Raw genomic sequence first — 10,792 nt, 5'->3', positions numbered from 1 at the left:
ACCAGTGCCGCATAGAGGGGGAGGATCACCTCTTTGGACCTGCTCGAGATGCATCTGTGGATGCATGACAAGGTGCGGCTGGCCTTCCTAACTGCCTCTCCACACTGCTGGCCCATGTTCATGTACATAAAGCATACACTAGGGAAGTCAACGACATACTTTTACCTCCCTTATTTTGACCTTAAGATCAAGATGTGGCAGCTGAGACCTTCCAAGGGAAAAATACTTGACATACCAATGTGTCAGTATAGACAGGGGCTCATTCCTGGTCAGTGCAGTCTTGAGCCGCTCGTCACTTACTAGTCTGGCACAGGTGGTTACATTGCATTTGAAGGTAGCAAATTTACTCACAATTACTGAGGTTTACTGAGCAGTAAGCATGTGCACATGTAGATGCCCATGCTTACTGCATAGTAAACTAGACTACTTCACAGCAAAGTGTCTCGTGTAGAAGCGCCCACTTTTGACAATTTGGCCACATCCTCTGTCTTAGTTTCTTGCCTACACAGGAGGAATAGTACAGCTTGCTCATCTTTGTAAAGTACTTTAAAATCTATGGCCGAAAAATTCAATATATAAGTGATAATTGATACCAACCCATAAAATCCCATTAGTAATGACATTTCTGGAACTTCTCTGAACCATACTAAGCTACGCTTATCACTGCAGAAAGGTTTTCCATACTGGCCACAACAGTTTCATATGTATGTATATGATTCAATCAATTAAAATACTATATCATATATAGAATAGGGCACATAGAATAAAGCAAACTCAGCACCAGTGCCAGCCTTAGGGGAGGGTGATGTGGGCAACCTCCCAGGGCTCCATGGTCAGGGGGTGCCATACACACACATACGTGTGTGAGCAACCCAAACTCAGAGCAGCACTCTCTCTCCACCCTGCCTAACCCTGGCCAATCCTCATCCCAGGCAGGAGGAGCAGTATCCAACCCAGCCTGCCCCCCCACCTCTAGATGCTGCTCAGGAGGAGCCAGGCTAGGCACATGCAGTTGGGGGCAGGAGTGCCTGCTCCAGTCTGCCCTCCTTGTGCCCACACAGCAGCAACAGTGCCTGCCCACCCACCTGCCTGGTGCACCATGCTACTTTGCCTCCCTGCTGAACTGTGCCCCACACCCCTGCTGCTGCTTGCAGTGGCGCCAGTCACTTGGGCAAGTAGGGAAGGTACCAAAATACAAGTTAACTCAGGGCACTATTTTCCTTTAGGCCAGCTCTGCTCAGTGCAGTAGATTAGTTACTTAGTTGTATCTTGCTCATCTTACTATTTTAATCAATGATGCATGCACACACTGTATTTCTTACCAACTCCAGTGCTATGCAACTTCTGAACTGGACCTTTCAAAAGAGGAACGTTTCACACAATATAAACCAAATTTTAAAATGTGCCTTAATTTTCCCAGAAGGATCTGTTGCTATAAAAACTAAACACAGGGCAATCATGGCCACAGTTTGCAAGCACAATTTTAGATGTCTTATATTTAAATAGTTAATGAAAAACTATAATTTTCCTCAATGTATATGCATAAGATTAAGAATAACAGAGTGTATAAAGTGATGAATTTACCCCACTCTTAGATGGGAAGGGGGAGGGCAAATAATCAGTTAATCCTAGAAAATGTTTTATATTATTGTTCTTAGAATACATATCACTAACACAAAGGGTTATGAACATTCCAATGTAATGGCATATTTTTTCATTTAAGATCACAAGCATTTATTTTAAATTAAATTTCTATTTGAGAAAACATTTGTTTAAATTTACTTTACTTTTTCTTATTTTACCTCATGTGATAGTCATTTTTATGGCCGGGATCATGTGGGTAGTTGTATATCTTCTACTACCACTAATGTCCACATAGTAGCATATTACAAACAGTAATCAACAGTTTGCTGCATGAACAACAAATTTCACTCTTCCTAGAAAGAGAGTACACCACATTCAGGTTCCAGTTAAGGGCTAGAAAGAAAGGCACCTCAGAAACTTATTTTTATACAAAGAGGCATAAGTATTCCTAGGAAAACTTCCCCAGCTTTTACCAGGTGCTATGAATGGATTTGCAGAAAGTAAGGACTCTACATAGTACAAAATTTAAAAAGAAAAGGTAAGAGAAGGGGAAATTGCTGAGAGAAGTGAAGGTGGATTGAATATATCAGTAGGGATAAATAAGGCAGTTAACTCACTGAGGTACATACAGGATATACAAGCTAGTAATCACTGTGGAACATATTTGCATATTTCTCTTTTGAGAGATGTTGATATGTAAGTATGGCTGAAATGCATGTATGAGAGATGTATAGGGTGTCTATACATGTGCTTGGGCCAGGGGGAGGGCGTTTAATTAGAGTGGCTCTGTGAGCTGCTCTAATTAAAATACCCAGAGCATCTCGTTTATCAGTTGGACAAGCTTTAGATAAAGCACCCCTGCCACCATTTTGAAGTGTAGGGACACTGATACACAAGACATGGAGGCTGGCTGGAGCATGGTAATTACCATGCTGTGGCAGACTCAATTAACTGAATCTGCCCTGATGTGCTGTAATTATAGTGTGTTGGAACAGCCTCCACACTTGTGTATACACACCCTTAGAGACTAATCAGAGGTGCATAAATTGGTGTCTGATGAAGTGATCTTGCTAACAAAACCTTATTATCTCTGATTCAGTTAGTCTCTAATGTGTATCTTTATCCTTCTTTTGCCTGACTTCAGACTAACATAGCTACCTGTCTCCCTGATGCATAAGTATGTTTCAGCTATGCCTTCAAAAGCCGACTCTTTTGAAAAGTTTCACTTCATCAAAAAATTAAATTTGGCTTCTGCATACACAAACTTGGAAGCCCATTCATCAGATCTTTGCTTATCTGGCATGACTTTCCATGCTGCAAAATACGAAATTATTTTCCCTTTATTTTCTAAATCTGATATTAGCATCAAGACATAAGAATTTTTGTATCTTTTGTGCACAGGTTCTAACTACCCCACAAGGGTAATCTTAACACTTCCTTCAACAGTTCTACCAAGTTCATTTCTCTTCCTCTCTCAAAACATTAACTATAAATTGTTTTTGATCCCAAGCCTTAGTGCATACAAGATCAACATGCAGCAGAATTACTGTATGATACTGCAAACATTCTGGTATGGGGAAATTGAGGTGGCAAATTATTTACCCTGAAAACTGAGCAAACATTCCTTTAGCCTCTCCTTGTACCAGAGAAAATAGCAAACTAAGTTGCCCTAAAAACTTCTGTGAGTAAATGCAGCAATTCCACTCCCCTCCCTCCACTGAACAGGTATATTCGCAGATCATTAGTAGTGATGGTTGTGGTTAGCAGAATCATAGCCCATGTATTCAAATTAACTAAAATATTACCATATCTGAATATATAGGAAGGCTGCTAGTTCTAAATAAATCCTTGACTTAGTACAATAATATTTATGTTCCACAGTGCATACAGCAGAAATTGAAATAATTGCTGTAACATTAAGAAAGTCCCTTGACATTACATAAACTCTAACGTTGGTCAAAAAAGTTCAATTCATTCTGTCATACTACATCAGTCAGAAACAACTCTGCTTACCAGCACAGTGGGCCATTAACTGTTTAGGGACAACAATTACACGCAAACCAGTATAAGTGATCAGAAACTATAACACAACATTTCTGTAACAGAAAAAAAATTCACTGCACATAAACCACTTTCAAAGTGGCCAAAGCCAGTTTAAGATAAACGTGGATAGATGCAGTATCAAACTTAACTGATTTAGGTTAAATCAGTTTATTGAACTTCTGTCCCAGATCCCTCCAGATTCAAGTTAACTCACAATGCCCCAGCATCCCAGGATGCTTTGCACCTCCTTGCAAACCCCCACTCACAGGATGAGTGGGCTAGCTTTGGCCCAAGCTTTCTGCTCCAGCTGAGCAGGGAAGCATTCGCTAGTCCCCCAGCTTCTGGCCTGGGCCACTGTGGGTATGTGGCTGCATTTCTGGAATCAAAAGTGAATGCCTGTTTACTTGCTTATTGGTTCAAGCTACACAGCTTAGACTAACCTGTGAAGACTGAAATTGATTCAGCCTCAGGCTTTTTGACCGTATGTACTTAGCCGCAATCCTGGTCATATCTGCAGAAGCTCAGTGGGGTCAGCATACATAAATGCCTGTTGACTGTGGAACTATAGTATTTCTTTAATGTACTACTGATTCACATCTGCTTTCATAATATACTCCTGCCTGCCAACCTCAGTTGTCTCAATGCTTAAATACCTTCTGATTTCTGAACAATGAAAATGTATTTAGAATTTCTATAGGATTGGGGACCAGGTTGGTAATAAGCTAGGCTTTCCAGGTCTGACGAAATGGCTTGTTGATATTTTTTAAGATCAGTACCATCAACAATAAGATTTGCTAAGTCTGATAGTCTTTGCTCAGGAGACATCCAAAAATAAAAGAAAATATCTCAGCAGATAAAAGGTGAGGCTTGCATATCAAGAGGCACAAAATAAGGGGAAAGTTGGGCACATTTTACCTACACTCTGACTCAGGTTTTGACTTTTATTGGAATGTATTTAGAAGTCTATAAAAGGAAACAAAAACATACAAATACTTAGCCTAGACTTGAAAGAAGAACAATAGAGGGGGTTAAATGAGGCTAGAAAATAATGTGGATAAGCAGTAAAAACAGAAGTACACACCCAGCTCCACAGTGTACTCAGGAAAATCATTGTGAGGGAGCTAGAGGAGCAATGAAAAAGGAGCAATCTGCCCTGACCATTTACAGAGGACAATAGATATTTTAGCTACAGTTGGTTGGTAATTTAGGGTGCAATTATGAAAAGACTTAGCATTGCCATAATGCTGTTCTCATTGAAGAGAGTGAGTACTATTAGCTGCACTGGGAGTAGTCACAAGTTGATGAGAATCAAGCTTTGAAAATGCCATGATAAAGCTTCAAGGACCCCTCCTCTCCTTTGGGACCTGATATTTTTCACACAACAATTTTAGGCTGGTAAAATACCACTGACTTTGCCAGGGGTACTCCTAATTTATACAGGTGTCAATAGGATCAGGATCAAGTCCAAGAAAACTAACAATGTCATCCTTCAAAATATAATTTGATGTTTGTTTTCATGCTTTTAGATTTAAATAATTGATAATGACCCTTAAAAGCATTGATAGCTTTCGGGCTAAAAATCCTAAGAATCCTAAAAACTAGACAGCATAGCCTTAAGCGAACATTCTTTGGTCTCTATCTCCTATCTTTGAAATACATACAACTGGGAATGAAGATCCTCTCAGAGCAAAGAAAACACCCATAGCTATATAGTAAATTGATTTAAAAGACATTCTATAAAATGAATAAATTGACTTTGTTATTCAAATAGTGGTGGTATCTTTATATTGATTTATTAATATCTGTAGAAAAGGTATATTGGTAAGGAGTCTCACCCTTACCATCTATTAAGATATACTTCTGGTTCATTAATGTTGTTGGTTACATAATTTTCTCTTTTTTCTTGTCCTTTTATAAAACATTTTATAAGCCCTGTGGTTTATAACGCTCCCACTGATTTCAGTAGGATCAAAAGGAGGTTTTAAGATACAGTAATATCGGGTTCTTAGTTTTGATATGAAGATTATTAGTCTCACTCTATCAAAAACTATTATTCAGTTCAAACATGACAAATACATGTTGCATGATTGAAAACTAGAAGACCCTACCAAGAATGTATGTGTCTTGTGAAGAATATATAGGACAAAGGTCACAGCTGTTCAGCAGGCAACAGAAGACAAATGGCAAAAATAAATAAATAAAATGAAACAATCTCTTATTGTTCACATCTCAATATCTTTCTCATTTATTTTATGCAGTTATATTACATATTTTCTTACAAAAGACTACATACATTTAAGTAGGCCTGAAAGTGCAATAAAAATGTAAAGTTATTTCTAATAATTATTCGTTCCAATCCAAATACACAGGAACCATTCACTGAAATAAGTGTTTGTGACAAAAAGAACACACCAACGGTTACCATAAAATGTCTTCTTCCCACCACCATTTAAAGCAAAATTCCCTCTGGCTGCAATGGAAGCAGAACAAGGCATTTAAATTAAAAAACTAATTAATCAAATAAGAATTTTTAACTGTGCCAATTTCATCCAACAAATAAAACCCTATGAAAAGCCTTGGGAAAGCAAAAAGAGAGATCTTAAAACTATCTTCACAAAGTAGCTGAAAAATAACACACCATCCATTTGGGGGGGGGTGACTCAGAACCTGAAATCAAAGCAAAATGTTTAGGTGGGTTTTTTGTGCAGAGCGTGTTACTGGTGTTATTACATCATTTGCCCCACAATTTGGAATGGTAACTGAACACATAGCAAGCAGATTTCAATATTGATTTTGACACATGCAGCTCTGATTCCTCCAGAGAACATATTTTTCCATATGCGATTTCTGCAGCAGTGATGAGCAGAGCCATTCAAATTAGAGTTCTGTTCAGATGAGAAGACTGCTACCAGGCAGCCGGATTTACTGATGCTAGACCTTACTCTCTGCATCAGTCCTTTACACTCCAGGTTTGTTAAACTTCTGAATATACCGCAAAGCCCAGTTTTGCCCCAACCCTGCAATATGAGAGATGATAGGAGAAATTATCTCTGGATATTTATAACATTTTTCTGCTGTACTTAGTATCCTGAGAAGTTTGCATCTGGGTTTTTTTTCTGTTCTTTTATGAGTAGCATAAAATCTTTATGTACTTTATACATTAAATTAAAAATGTTAATATTTGAAAGGCTAGGATAAAAATTAACATGTTTTCATTAAACTAAATATGGAAAATATCAATATCTCTTGAGTTCTCTTGAATGTTTAATCTGTAAGATAATGTTACTTAGATTAACACAGGAGGAAAAAAGATCATGTTTGTTTAAAAATGTCATGGGAATAAGATTTCCATTTTATCATTACATATTTTACTTTAATTTTGTTTGTAGTAAACATTTCTGATACTTTTAGAAACACAAATCATTTAAGAATAAATTATTACATTTATCACACTCATCAAAAATTCAATTTGTTATTAAGAGAGAGTAACAACCTCTCCAGCAGTGTATTACATCACAGATTAAATATTTATTTGGAAAAATGTAGAAGTAGTATGCACATACATTTCATTTCAAGAATAATGTATAATTGAAGTTAAATTTTTACAAGAGAGAACTAGGAATGCTTATTAAAACTGACTACTCAGGGGTGGGAAATTTGGTGTGTTGGGTGGAGTGATTGCCATTAATATGATGATCACCTTCTCCCTGCCAAATTCCCAGACTCCAGTCCCCACACTGCTGGTTGCAGCCAAACCAAGCCCCATCCCTGCATCTGAATCTGCTATAACCCCAGGCTATAACCCCTTCCCTCGCTAGGGGTCTAATTTGGGAGTAGGCCATGTCCCCTTTCCCCATGAGGCCAAGCTGAAATTCCTCCCCCCAGTGCCAGGTTGGGGCCAGGCCTTGGCCCCTTTCTCCCATGGGGCTAAGCCATGCCCCCTGCCCCCCACTCAACTGTAGGGCCAACCCATGCCCTTTTCCCCTATGGGGCTAAGCCATTCCCCCTTCCCCTCCAGCCCAGGTTGCAGGAGGGCTGGACTTAGATGGGAATGACAGTGGGAGTGGCAATGGTTAGGGGGTTGAGTTCCCACTCCTTATACCTGCTCCTAGGAGACTGGGCTGGCTGAGGGAACCCACCTCCTTGCTCATTAGTGCTGCTGCCACTGTTACTGAGCCCATCCCCCAGGCAGCCAGGTTGCCACAGGCAGGAATTGCTTTGAACCTTGCCCCATACCTGGAAAAATAGGAAAGCAACAAGAGTATGCAGGGGAAGGGACATGCCTTTGAGCACGGAGGGGATTTTCACCTGTTTTGTGGATTTGCTGCAGTATGTCCACACTGTTAGGTTGCACAGGAAGCTGGCTGGGAGAAGGGGTACAGCCACCCCCGCAGCACAGGTGGCTTCTCCTGTACCTGCTTTTGCCAAACCATGGATCCACCCCTAATTGGGGTACATAAATGTACAATAACAGTGTAACTTAAAATAATGTAGGGCAAGTGCATGTAAGAAGTGGAGTACTATGCCACAGGAAGAAGAGACCTTTTAAGGTACCACAGGAAGGAGGCACAGAACCCCAACCTGTGCCTAATTACCTACTTCCCAAGTGATGGGTCTGGGTTTGCCGTTGGACTTAGGCTGGGCTACTAAGCATCATTTGAATGTAGCTCAGGGCCAGAGGCTTTGTAGACAGCAAAAATACCTGTCTAAAGCACAGGATCGGTAGCAAAAAGCTTTGTAGGATCTCAGTCAGAAAGGGTTAAAGAAGAATCTCTCCCTATCGGCCACTGGGAAAGGTATGGCTGGACATATCTGTGATGAGCTGCAGGAACAAAAGATTCATCCAGAGAAAGAAACCTGGCTTTTCACCGTCCCAAGATCAAAAAAGGATGAGTTGCAAAAATTACTCCTAGGGGCTCTGCTCTCTAGTGGAACCAGGAGTGAGAAAACCAGGTTGAAAGTTCCTAGTCTTAACGAAATATGAGTTTTCATTTCTACCTAGAACTTTTCTAATCCTTGCACTCTCTTATGCCTGATGAAAGGTACCTGTGCCCCAAAGCTTTTGCAAGTATCTAGTTGGTCTAATAAAAGGTATCACCACTGCCACGAGTTTTGATTCCTTTAATGAATATTTTGGGATGACACACTTGGGTTGAACCCCCTATGCTAGTTTAAGAATCTTGCCAAGACTTTGGGATGAGCTAGGGCTCTGCAGTGCATAGTAGTGGCAGTGTCATGAGCATGCTGTCCAACAGAAACCTAGGCATCTTTCAGATGGCAGTAATTTTATGAATGCTAGTGGCCAGAAGCAAGGCACGTATTCACTACAGACCCCGTGGTGTCATGTAGATACACAAGCTGTACCTGAAAGAACTACCTCAGATACTAGCATTAGCTAAGCTGCATTCCTGTTAAGTTTTGGTGAAAGGATAAAGGTAGAAGGCCAAATTACAAACCAACAAAAGTAATATCACAGGAAAAAATATTTATTTTGAGCTGCTTAATCCTCACAATAAAACCATTAACTTGAATCATTAGTAATTAAATTAAAAATAAGTAATTAATTTAACAATTATTTTCTATAAACTTGTACAAACATAAATGCATGTGATAGATAAAACTAGTCTCTCTGAATCTTGTTAACAGGCATCATAATGAAGCTGATACATCGCCTCCAGCCCTCACTGGAGAAGAATACTCCACTTTACAGTCCTCCATGCATTTCAGCATTATTTACACGATCCTGAGAAGTACCAGACTAGATCAGACTAAAGGTCCATTTAGGCCAGTTCTCACCATGGCAGGATTGGATGCTTCAGGGTACATCTAGAACAGGGGTGTCAAACTCATCTGGCCCATGGGCCCAATGAATGGTGTGGGGCTGACCCCATGGATACCCCGCACACTCGCTTGCCAGATCCAGTGCATGTGGAGCCTGCTTCGGCCAGTCCAGGATTGCATCGCATGTGGCACCCATTCTGGCCAGATCAGGATGTAAGCTACATGTGATACCTGCTCCAGCTGATCCAGGAAGATGGGCCCCACATGAAGAGCAATTCCTGGACTACCTGTAGTAGGTGCCACATGCAGTGTAGTCCTAGACTGCACAAAGCAGGTGCTGGACCCAGCATATTGGAGACCCAAAGACCCCCACTACCTGCACGCTGGATCTAGCACCTGCTCTCCTTGGTCCGGGACTGCACCCACACGTGATGCTTGCCCCAGACTGGCTGGAGTGGGTGCCACGAGACTCACATCCCGGACTGAACGGCACTGAGGGTGCTGGCACTGGCATACAGGGGAAGTCCCACACTGGCCCTGTGCAGGTGCCTTCTGCATCATGTGTCCTGGGGCCTGCATGCAGCATGGGTTGGGTGCGCACCATGGGGGTTAACTCGAGACCCAGGTCCAGCACCAGGGGTTGGAAGATGTGACTCCCATGGGCCGTATCTTTGATACCCCCATTTCACAGCTACCTGTCCCCTGTCATCCCATCCCTGACATCTACCATCCTTGGGTTAGAGGTGTCGAAGCATACACCCTCGAATGCTCGGTGCCATCACTGTTTAACATGTTTCACTGCACCTGTCAACCCAGCCAGCCCCCAACGCCTGGCTGCAGCTAAGAACAGGCCCAACTAGGTCTTCCTACGCCACTCCCTTTGCTTTTTTTTTTTTAAACGAAGCTTCAAGACCAAATGGGCCAAGGCACCCAGAGAGCCACCCCCATTTCTTTTTCCATGAGGAGGAAACATTTCACGTGAAGCTTCGAGCCACACGGAGACACCTCAGACTGCTGCGCAATCCGGGGTGTGGGGAAGGCCACGGGCCCCCTGGCTCCCGCGGCTGGGAGGAGCGGAGGATCTACGCCGGACTTCACAGGCGGGGCGGGGGTCCACAATGGCGAGCCGGGCTCTGGACTTCGGAGCAGGATGGTGGGGACGGCGAGAAGTGCTTTTCCACAGACAAGTCGGGGTGCCTGGAAACCCCAGGACTTCACCAGAGGGGCTGCCTTCCCCGTCCCGGCCACGCTGGCCCCGGGGTGGTCTGACACCTCGCGGCCCGGAGGACCCAGGAGAACGCGGGGGCTGCCTCTGCCTGACACGCGGGACGGGGACAGCGAGCGGCTGACGGGGACTGCCCAGTGACGTCACCGCCGCCGCCGC

The sequence above is a fragment of the Crocodylus porosus genome, unplaced genomic scaffold, assembly GCF_001723895.1.
Source record: "Crocodylus porosus isolate Cpor-Errol unplaced genomic scaffold, CroPor_comp1, whole genome shotgun sequence".
Taxonomy (NCBI): domain Eukaryota; kingdom Metazoa; phylum Chordata; order Crocodylia; family Crocodylidae; genus Crocodylus; species Crocodylus porosus.
This window is presented reverse-complemented; position numbering follows the sequence as displayed.